Source organism: Phacochoerus africanus, chromosome 6 (assembly GCF_016906955.1).
Source record: "Phacochoerus africanus isolate WHEZ1 chromosome 6, ROS_Pafr_v1, whole genome shotgun sequence".
Lineage (NCBI taxonomy): Eukaryota > Metazoa > Chordata > Mammalia > Artiodactyla > Suidae > Phacochoerus > Phacochoerus africanus.
This window is the reverse complement of record NC_062549.1, coordinates 14,658,315-14,669,869: the sequence shown is the minus strand read 5'-3', so window position 1 is coordinate 14,669,869 and position 11,555 is coordinate 14,658,315. Positions and strand designations below refer to the sequence as shown.

The 11,555-nt window shown below is 38.8% G+C and overlaps 1 long non-coding RNA gene across 1 annotated transcript; it reads left to right on the top strand.

Annotated features, from left to right (window-relative positions):
* Positions 1-2,358: 2,358 nt before the first annotated feature.
* LOC125129037 (uncharacterized) lies at positions 2,359-10,301 on the top strand. Its single transcript, XR_007135400.1, has 3 exons — positions 2,359-2,388; positions 3,591-3,702; positions 10,184-10,301. It is a non-coding gene; the product is annotated as an uncharacterized LOC125129037 (long non-coding RNA).
* The last annotated feature ends 1,254 nt before the right edge of the window (positions 10,302-11,555 follow it).

The following is an 11,555-nucleotide window of genomic DNA, read 5'->3' as shown; positions in this document are numbered from 1 at the left end:
TAAAGATTGTATGTTTTGGGGAGTTCCTGTCATGGCCCAGCAGAGACAATCCAACTAGGAACCATGAGGTTGCGGGTTCGATCCCTGGCCTTGCTCAGTGGGTTAAGGATCCAGTGTTGCCATGAGCTGTGGTGTAGGTTGCAGATGCGGCTCAGATCTGGTGTTGCTGTGGCTGTGGTGTGAGCCGGCAGCTACAGCTCCGATTAGACCCCTAGCCTGGGAACCTCCATATGCCACAGGTTTGGCCCCAAAAAGACAACAAAAAAAAAAGATTGTATGTTTTATGTTCCGCCATCTCAGTTATCTAGTGATATGATCCCATTGTCTTGGCCAAAACCAGATTCGGAAGTAGGATTCTCGAATTGTTTAAAAAAAAATTTTTTTTTGTCCAGTGGTCCTTTTCCCTCAGTCTTCCTATTATATAATACCTCATCAGATCAGAAAGTGTTTTCTTTTTCTAATAAATAACTCACTGAGTCTGAGCCAGTGTCCAGGGACAGTTTCCCATTGGAGCCCAAGATCCCTTAGTTCTGGTCTTGGCAGTTTTCTTTTGCCCCTTGACTTAGATGCTGTGTGGATCTCATAAGTGAGATGTCATCTTCCCTGCTCGTCTCTCCAGTGAGAATGGTGCTTCGTAAAGTATTACGATATTTCCTGTCCCCCACCTCCGTTTTTCCTGCCAGTGAAAAAGGTAGATGTGTAAGAAGGTTAGGACTTGCACAGGGTTTCATCTCATTTTTGGAGTCAAAATTTATTTTATGAAGAATAGGTAAAGATGCATTAGGACCCAGAAGGGACCAATTACAGCTGCTGCAAAGGGCTACTGATAGCTGGTGGGTGACTGAATTGCACAGGGAGTATTTCTTTGGTGATAGTGTTGTACCTGATACTGGCAAGGCAATTGCATCTTTTACACTGTTACAGAATTTTAAAATGAAGCAAAAGCTAACAATGAAAGGTATTCGCAGGAGTTCCCTCGTGGCTCAGCAGGTTAGGGATCCAGTGTTGTCACTGCTGTGGCCTGCGTCACTGCTGTGGTGTGAGTTAGATCCCTGACCTGGGAACTGCATGCCACAGGCGCAGCCACAAAATAAATGAAGGTATTAAAGAAGTCTGGGATGATTTTCTGCTTCTGGAAAGGGGGAGAACATTATTGGGCATCACTGGCTTTTATGTGACTCTTGCCTAAGCATCCTTTTACCATGTATGTCCTTAGTATTACCCAAATTGTCTTAAACCGTAATATCTGAGGATAAGTGTTTACAGTATTTTTTTTTTTAATCACAGAAAACTAAGAGTTTGATTAATGATCCGTTGCAAGGCAATAACTGATGGGGTAGGGAACAGTCGTTGATCCCATTATGTGTGGAAAGTAACCACTCAGAGAGAATGCCTGGCTTGCAGGGTTTCAGTAAGGATTAAATAAATGTTTGCAAAGCAGCCAGCACAGTGCGTGAAATAGAACGGGTCTAAATAAATGGTAGTTGGTTATGATTCATTGAAACAAATTGAAAAATGTCCTTACATTTTCAGAAGCAGCAATACAGCCCCAGACTTTCCTACTTATGGATTCTTTATGACCAACCTCAGAAACCCTGAGGAATAAGGTATTATAAAAACACAAGACTTTAGTGTGTTTTAAGTTTGCAGCCTGTTGTAAACCCTTTTATTTGATTCAGTGTATTGAATTTTTTGTTGTTCATGAAAAAAGGGATTCGGTTTAAGTTAAGAAAGAACAAAATAGCAAATTAACTTTCAGCTAATTTGCCTCTGAAGAGATTAACAACTGGTACAATTTATGTCCTTACATTCCTACACTATGTTTTACTACTTCCCACAATTATGTAAAACCTGTTTCACAAACCTTGATGTCTATAGGAACATAGTCGTTCACATTTTAGATGGTTTAAGATGGGCTCTGTTAATAAAACAATTTGGCAAGAATTATTGTGTCTTGGAGTTCCTGTCGCGGCGCAGTGGAGACGAATCCGACTAGAAACCATGAAGACACGGGTTCAATCCCTGGTGTCGCTCAGTGGGTTAGGGATCCTGTGTTGCTGTGGCTGTGGTGTAGGCCAGCAACTGTAGCTCCGATTTGATCCCTAGCCTGGGAACCTCCATATACCACGGGTGCGGCCCTGAAAATTGAAAAAAAAAACAAAGAATTATTGTGTCTTTGGATTGAAAATTAGGAAAACAGAAGAGAGATTTGTCACTTATGATGGAGAGTTTAACATAGTCAAATTTAATCCTATTTGATGCCTTTGCCTCCCTTTCTTTATCAGCAAATATTATTTTGCTTCAGAAGTAAATGTTCTATATTCTTTATTTTTCTTGCCAGCACAAAGGATTCAGCACCTGAAAAAAATAAAGCGTTCTGATTTACAAGTGAGTTGTTTCATAGTTTCTTTTTAATTTTGTATTCATTTTTTCCTACTCAAAGTATGGGGCTTTTTTTTTTTTTCCCCCTGCAGTGAAATGAGAAAATTCATGTTAATACATATATTCACAAATATAGCAGGGAATTCATTCCCTAGCTACTTTATAGCCTACCAGAAGGTATGCAAACGTAAGTCTTTGTTATAGTACCTGAGATAAAGGTTTGTTTCCATCCTTGTGAACCATAGGGGTAATCCCCAGTGGATGAAGTCTACCCCGTGGGCCTTCTCCTTCGTGTGTAGAAATTTCCTCATTGATGGTGAGAGGTAGTGGAGTCTGGTCTGTGACTGTAGCCCCTTATTTACCTGTCCCAGTCTCAGTTTCTGAAATCACGGTAATGACAAAACTCCTTGCCTTTTATTCACTTATTTTTAATTGAGTTGGTGTGATTTCCTTTCCAGCGGCGTAATCATTTCATTTAACAAAATTTACCTGATATCTAATACGTGTTTAGCAGAGGTCAAAGGACAGTGGGAGGGACAGATGTAAGGATAGACCAAAAGAAAAATGTGCCACTTTTCAGATGACTCTCCTTGCCAAATCTTAAACTATGCATATACTGCATCCTCCATCTTCAGATTTAATCATCTGATAATCTGAGGAGCTAGAGGTGAGTATAGATTAAAGTGGGTTAGGTTTGCTCTGAAAACATAAGCTTAACAGTGAAGCTTAACAGTGCTTTTCTTTGCACATCGTGGTCTCAGTAGTTACTGAGTAGGTGTCATGTCCTTATACTTTATTTATTTATGTATTTTATATATAATGATTTTTATTTTTTTCCATTATAGCTGGTTTACAGTGTTCTGCCAATTTTCTACTGTACAGCATGGTGACCCAGTTACACATAACATGTATACATTTTTTTCCTCGCGTTATCATGCTCCATCATAAGTGACTAGACATAGTTCCCAGTGCTTATATGTTTTATGCTAACATCCAAGAGTGTGTCCTTCCAGGTATGGTTTCTACTGGACTCTCAACTTGAGTGCAGAGAACGGGTTTCACTTTTGTAATCGCAAAGCCTGGGGTGTGAAGGGTTTATTGGTTTTGGTTGAGGGGTGCTCCCCAGTGGATGAAGTCTGCTGGATTAGGCTGTCTAGTCTCAGTGTCCTCCCAGGCCCCTGTAACATAATTACTTGTCTAATTCATAGAAGCTTGGCTGGCTTGGAAATGAAAGCGACTGCCCTGGAAGGCTGGGTGTTCTATTCTTACACTGATGCAAGAGGACCCTGAAATGTGCCAGTTGTTCAGAATCCTATGGAGGTAAGGCCCTGGGCTTGTGATTCAGACTGCCTAGTAGAGGCTCAGAAGTTGTTTCAGTCACTTACTAGCTTTGTACTATGTCCTTACCTTGTAAAATTTGGTAAGCAGTGAATACGGTGAGATACTTGGCAGTTTATAGGTGTGAAGGAAATAATATTTTCCTTCCCTGTTCACTCTCATTTGCTCATAATGTTGCCAGAGAGGCCCTAGGCACAGAAATGCTTAATCATTTCTTGGATTGATTACTACTAGGTTTCTGAAGTAATGATACGAAGAATACTTAGTTCATGGGTTCGTTGTGAGGTTCAGTGAGAAAATGTACACAACGTGCTTAGCATTGCTAATACCTAGCCGTTCATGCTAGCTATTATTACCATCATAAAGTGGCTCTAGACAACCATGGGTCTTTAGATTATCTTTGAAGGTTAGGCTCAGAGACTTGTGTCTCCTGGAGCCACTAAAATGGTGCAGTCATTTTGTCCACGAACGTGAAGGGGCAGGACTAGGAATGTAGCAGGCTGAGTGTGTAGGCTAATGATGTAGCCGCTCGTTATTGTAATATGGCAGATGTTTGGGCAACTACTGCCTTGTCTGTTTAAGAATGACTCTCCCCTGTCTCTTTTATTTCATTTTTGCTCTCTTTTACTGCTCCTGCCTTGTCCTTCCAGATTCTAACCCAACCTTAGGCTTTTTCTACACTTTATTCCCCTTCCTTCTTCCTCCTTCCCCTTCCAGTGGAGTAGGAATGAAGTCAAGGCTAGGGGTGGTCCCAGCGCTTGGTTAGAAAGGCAAGAGATGAAAACAGGATCTTGGTAATCATTACATTGTGAACACGTAGTCACTTAGAAGCTGAAGTAGCTGGTGGGTGCTAAGACAGCTAGGTTGTTGATTTAACATCGCCTGACTGGTAAAATCAGTAGATATTCTAGGATTTGACACAGCAAGGGATGAAGTAGAAGTTTTGGTTTAAAAATAATTGTGGTTTTTTAAAATTTTTTTTTATTTGAGCCATGCTGTCATATGGATACATTGATTAAAGAAAATATTAGTTGGGACTAAGAAACACAGGTGAAAAAAAATTCCCCTTAAAAATAGCTTACTTTCTAGGGAGTTCCTATTGTGGCTCAGTGGAAACGAATCTGACTAGCATCCATGAGGATGCAGGTTCTAGCTCTGGCCTTGCTTAGTGGGTTAAGGATCTGGCATTGTCGTGAGCTGTGGTGTAGGTCACAGACACAGCTCAGATCTGGCATTGCTGTGGCTGTGGGGTAGGCCAGTAGCTGTAGCTCTGATTTGACCCTATACTGGGAACCTCAATATGCCGTGGGTGCAGACCTAAAAAGCAAAAAGCAAAAAAAAAAAAAAAAAGACAAAAGGAAAAAATAGCTTACTTTCTGATCATTGAAGTAATGCTTGCTAAATGTAAAATACACAAATAAGTGTAAGTAGAAAATACATAAAATTTTGAAGACCGAAATCAAAATGATCCATAATCATTTTCTCCAGAGATCACTCACCACAAAAGTTCTGGGGTCTTTTTTTTTTTTTTTGTCTTTTCTAGGGCCACACCCACAGCATACGGAGGTTCCCAGGCTAGGGATCTAATCGGAGCTGTAGCTGCTGGCCTACACCACAGCCACAGCAATGCAGGGTCCGAGCTGCATCTGCGACCTACACCACAGCTCAGGGCAACACCAGATCCTTAACCCACTGAGCGAGGCCAGGGATCAAACCCACAACCTCATGGTTCCTAGTCAGATTTGCTAACCACTGAGCCACGAGGGGAACTCCTCTGGGATCTTTCCCAGTAACCTCTCTTTCTGAGCATGTATCTGAATATTTTTTAAATGGATAATATGGTGTATCTATATCGTTTGTCAACTGATTGTTTTTAATTATTATGAGGTTTTTAATGGCTTCATAGCATTACACTGAATGATGTACCATTTTATGATATACCATTATTTAAAAGAACAATTTAATTGTTCTGATGTTGGATGTTTATATTGTTTCACATAGTTTGCTATTAAAAATAACACAATAATAACATTGTGAATAAGGGGTTTTTTTGTTTTGTTTGGTATAGTGGTTGTGATTGTTTGGTTTTGCTTTTTTGCTTTTTGTTGTTATAGAAATCTCAGTGTTCATCTCTAATTATTTCCTTAGAGTCAATTCCTAACAGTGAGATTATTGAGTCAAAGAGCGTAAAAGTTTTTAAGGCCTATTACTTAATTGCTCTTCAGAAATGTTTATCAATTTAAATTAGCCCAATGAAATAATTTTTAAAAACACTTTATGGAGGTAATGGGGGAGATAAACATGTAACTTGAGACAAATATTTTTAAATGATGAAAATCTCTCTCTCTCTCTTTTTTTTTTTTTTTTTTTAGGGCTGCATCTGTGGCATATGGAAGTTCCTGGGCTAAAAATGGGAGCTGCAGCTGCTGGCCTATGCCACAGCCATAGCAATGAAGGATCTGAGCCACATCTGCAACCTACATTACAGGTCATGACAATGCCAGATCCTTAACCCTCTGAGTGAGGCCAGGGATTGAACTCACATCTTCATGGATACTAGCTGGGTTCATTACTGCTGAGCCACAAGGGAACTCCCTGAAAACTTTTTAAAAAGGCAGCTTATTTGGATGTGGATAATCTTTCTCCTTTTTTTTTTTCTTTCCTCCCTCTTACCCTGTCTTGGATTAGGATTGGCTGAAAGTCACTGTGGGTTGAAATGTTTTAAGAACTACTTGGAGTTATGAAACTAGAAATCAATTATAAGATGAAAACTGGAAAAAGAAACTCACAAATATTTGGAGACTAAACAACATGCTACTAAACAATCCATGTGTCAACAAAGAAATCAAAGAGGAAATTTAATAAAAATACCTTGAGACAAATGAAAATGGAAACCTAAATTTCTGAAATCTATGGGACACAGCAAAAGCAGTTCTAAGAGAAGTTCATAGCAATACAGGCCCACCTCAAGAAACAAGGAAAATCTCAGTCTAAATTTACATTAAAGGAACAGGAATAAGAACAAGCAAAGCCTAAAGTTAGTGTATTTAAGGAGAAAGTAAAGATCAGAGTGGAAATAAATGAAATAGAGACTTAATAAGACAATAGAAAAGATCAATAAAACTAAGAGTTGGTTCTTTGAGATGAACAAAATCAACAAATCTTTAGACAGACTGATCAAGAAAAAAAAAAAAACCCAACTAAAATCAGAAATGAATACAGAGAAATTATAATCAATACCACAGAAATACAAAGGATTATAGAGAATATGTTGAACAATTATATACCAACAAATTAGACAACAAAGAAGAAATGGATAAATTTTCTGGAAATATACAATCTTCCAAGACTGAATCATGAAGAAATAGAAGAAACAGAAAATCTTCGAGATCCCATTGTGCAACAGAAACAAAGCCAACTAGTACCCATGAGGATGCAGGTTTGATGCCTAGCCTCACTCAGTGGGCCAAGGATCTGGCGTTGCTATGAGCCGTAGTATAGGCCTGCAGCTGTAGCTCCAATTTGACCCCTAGCCTGGGAACTTCCATACACCGTGGGCACAGCCCTAAAAAAAAAATTAGTTAATTAAAAAAAAATCTTAATAGACAAATTACTAGTAATGAAATTGAAACCAAACATTTAAAGAAGAGCTAATTGAAAATCTAATATCTATCCTTCTCAAATTGTTCTGAAAAATTGACAGGGAAAAAATACGTCCAAACTCATATTATGAGACAAGAATTACCCTGATGCCAAAACAAGAAAAAGACATAACAAAAAAAAATTATAGGCTAATATCCCTGATGAACACAGATGCCAAAATCCTCGACCAAATATTAGCAAACCAAATTCAATCATACCTTAAAAAGATCTTATACCAAGTTGATTGATCCCAGCGATGCAAAGATGACTTAACACCCACAAATCAATCAACATGATACATCACATTAACAAAACAAGGGATAAAAAGCATGTGATCACCTCAATAGACGCAGAAAAAGCATTTGAAAAAACTCAACAAAGTGGATTTAGAGGGAAAATACCTCAACATAATAAAGGCCATATATGACAAACGCACAGCTAACATGCTCAACAGTGAAAAGCTGAAAGCTTTAAGATCAGGAATGAGACAAGAATGCCCATGCTCACCACATTTATTCAACATAGTGTTGGAAGTCCTCGCCACAGCATTTAGGCAAGAAAAAAAAGCATCTGAATTGGAAAGGAAAAAGTAAATCTGTCACTATTTACAGAAGATGTAAGACTATATATAGAAAACCCTAAAGACCCCCACCAAAATCTATTAGAACTAATACATGAATTTGGTAAAGTTGCAGGGTACAATATTAATAAACTGAAATTTATTGCATTTCTATGCACTAATAACAACCAGAGAAATTAAGAAAATAGTCGCATTTATAACTGTATCAGAATAAAATACTTGGGAATAATTTTTTTTTTTTTGTCTTTTTAGGGTCACACCCACGGCACATGGAGGTTCCCAGGCTAGGGGTCTAATCGGAGCTGTTGCTGCCAGCATACGCCAGAGCCACAGCAATGCCAGATCGAGCCATGTCTGCAGTCTACACTGTAGCTCATGGCAATGCCAGATCCTTAACCCACTGAGTGAGGCCAGGGATTGCACCCTCAACCTCATGGTTCCTAGTCAGATTCGTTTCCTCTACACCATGACGGGAACTCTATACCTAGGAATAAATTTAACCAAGGAAGTGAAAGGCCTATGCTCTGAAAACTATAAGAATTGAGGAAAGAAATTAAAGACAACACAAATAAATGGAAAGATATATCACGCTCATGGATTGGAAGAATCAATATTGTTAAAATGCCCATACTACCCAAAGCAATCTACAAATTCAGTGTAATCCCTTTCAAAATACCAAAGGCATTTTTCATAGTACTAGAACAAATAATCTGTGTGGAACCACAAAAGAGCTCAAATAGCCAAAGCAATCTTGAGAAAGTAGAACAAAGCTGGCAGAGTTCCCGTTGTGGCTCAGCAGTAACAAACCTGACTAGTATCCATGAGGATGTGGGTTCCATCTCTTGCCTCACTCAGGTGGGTTAAGGATCCAGTGTTGCCATGCGCTGTGGTGTAGGTCAAAGGCATGGTTGTGGCTAGTGGCTGCAGTTTCAATTTAACCCCTAGCCTGGGATCTTCCATATGCTGTGGGTACAGCCCTAACAACAACAACAAAAAGCTGGCAGTATCATGCTCCCAGACCAGATCTGAAACTATACTACAAAGCTATAGTAATCAAAAACAGAATGGTACAGGCACATAGATCAGTGAAACAGAATAGTGTCCAGAAAAAAATGCCTGCTTATGTGGTCAATTAATCTATGATAAAGGATTCAAGGATACTAATATACAAGAGGGAAAAGATAGTCTTTTTGATAAATGGTGTTGGGAAAGCAGGACTGCTACATGCAAAAGAATGAAACTGGATATCTTTGTTACAACATATGCAAACAACAACAACAAACAAAAAAAACCCCAAAACAGATTAAAGACTTAAACATATGACCTGAAACCATAAAACTCTATGAAGGAAACCTAGGCAGTAATCTCTTTGACATTGTCTTAATATTTCTTTAAAATATGTTCCCTCAAGCAAGGACCACAAAAATAAAAATAAACAAATGGAACTAAATCAAACTAAAAAGCATTTGCATAGAAAAGGAAACCACCACCATTAACAACAAAAAAGGCAAACTCTTGAATGGGAGAAGATATTTGCAAATGATATATTCGATAAGGGGTTTATATCCAAAATACACAGAGCTAACACTTCTCAACATCAAAATGAAACAAACAAGATTTTAAGAAATGGACAGAGGGCGTTCCCGTCGTGGCGCAGTGGTTAGCGAATCCCACTAGGAACCATGAGGTTGTGGGTTCGATCCCTGGCCTGGCTCAGTGGGTTAAGGATCCGGCATTGCAGTGAGCTGTGGTGTAGGTCACAGACGTGGCTCAGATCTGGTGTTGCTGTGGCTGTGGCGTAGGCCATTGGCAACAGCCTGGATTAGACCACTAGCCTGGGAACCTCCACATGCCGCAGGAGCGGCCCAAGAAATGGCAAAAAGACAAAAAAAAAAAAAAAAGGGACAGAGGACATGAATAGACATTTTCCAAAGACACATACAAATGGCCAGCAGGCATGTGAAAAGATGCCCAGCATCACTAATCTTCAGGGAAACGCAAATCAAAACCACAATAAGATATCCCCTCACACTGGTTAGAATGGCTATCATAAAAAAAACAAGAGACAAGTGTTGAAGATATGGAGAAAAGGGAACACAAGTTGATATTGCCACTATGGAAAATAGTATGGAGGTTCTCTGTAAACTGCTATGCTATCCAGAAATTCCATGCCTATGTATTTAGCCAAAGAAAATAAAAACACTTTCTTCAGGTTTTTTTTTTTTTTTTTTACCTGAACAGGAGAAGTGCTTCAACCTTTCTTGAAGTCATTTTGGTTTTCATGATCAAAGAGATTGCTCAGAAGCTGGGCACATCTGTGCAGGAGATCAAGAGGTTCCTCAAGTCCTTGGAATTGTTGCAAACGGCAAGTTTTTTTTTTTTTTAATGAGTAATATTTATTACATATACTATATAATAGTTATGTATCATATATACTATATAAACTATATGTATATACACCACATCTTCTTTACCCATTCATCTGTCAGCAGCCACTTAGGTTGCTTCCATATCTTGGCTATTGTAATAGTGCTGCAGTGAACACAGGGGTATGTATACCTTTTCATTTAGTGTTTATATGCCATTTATATACCATTTCAATTAGTGTTTTCATTTTCCAGATGGATCTGGAGGCTATTATGTTAAGTGAAATACAGGCAGATCTCATTTTATTGTGCTTCGCTCTGTTGTGTTTCACAGATAACTACATTTTTTACTAATTGAATGTCGAATGTTTGCAGTCATCTCTGATGAACATATCTATGATGTTTGATGTTACTACTACAAAGAGACTGCAACTCGCTGAAGGCTTAGATAATGGTTAGCCTTTTTAGCAATGAGGTCTTTTTAAATTAAAATATGTATTTTTTAAGACTTAATGCTATTACACACCTATTGGACTAGAGTATAGTGTAAATATAACTTTTATATGCACTGGGAAACCAAAAAATCCCTGTGTCTTCTTTTATTGTGGTATTTGCTTTATTGGCGGTCTGGAGCTGAACCCACAGTATCTCCAGGGAATGGTTGTAAGTCAGAAAGAGGAAAACAAATACTGTATGATTTCAGTTACATGTAAACTCTAACAAACAAAACATAAACAGACTCAGAGAGAAAGCTTTGGTGGTTGCAGGGCATGGGGGGCTGGGAGGCAGATGAAATAGGTGAAGGAGATTAAGAGGTACTGACTTCCAGGTATGAAATAATTAAGTCATGGGGATGCAAGATAAAGCACAGGGAATATAGTTCAATAATATTGCAGGAGTTCCCATTGTGGCTCAGCAGGTTAAGGACCTGATGTTGTCTCTGTGAGGAGGCAGGTTCGAGCTCTAGTCTTGCTAGTGGGTTAGGGATCTAGCATTGCCATAAGCTGTGGCATAGGTCGCTGATGTGGTTCAGATCCAGTGTTTCCATGACTGTGGTGTAGGCCCCAGTTGCAGCTCCCATTCGACCCCTAGCTCAGGAATTTCCACATGCTGCAAGTGTGGCTATAAAAAGAAAAAAAAATATTGTACTTTGTATGGTGAAAGATAATAATGACTTACTACGGTGATCATTTCATAGTTCTAAAATATCAACTCATTTGATTGTACAACTGAAACTAACATTATAC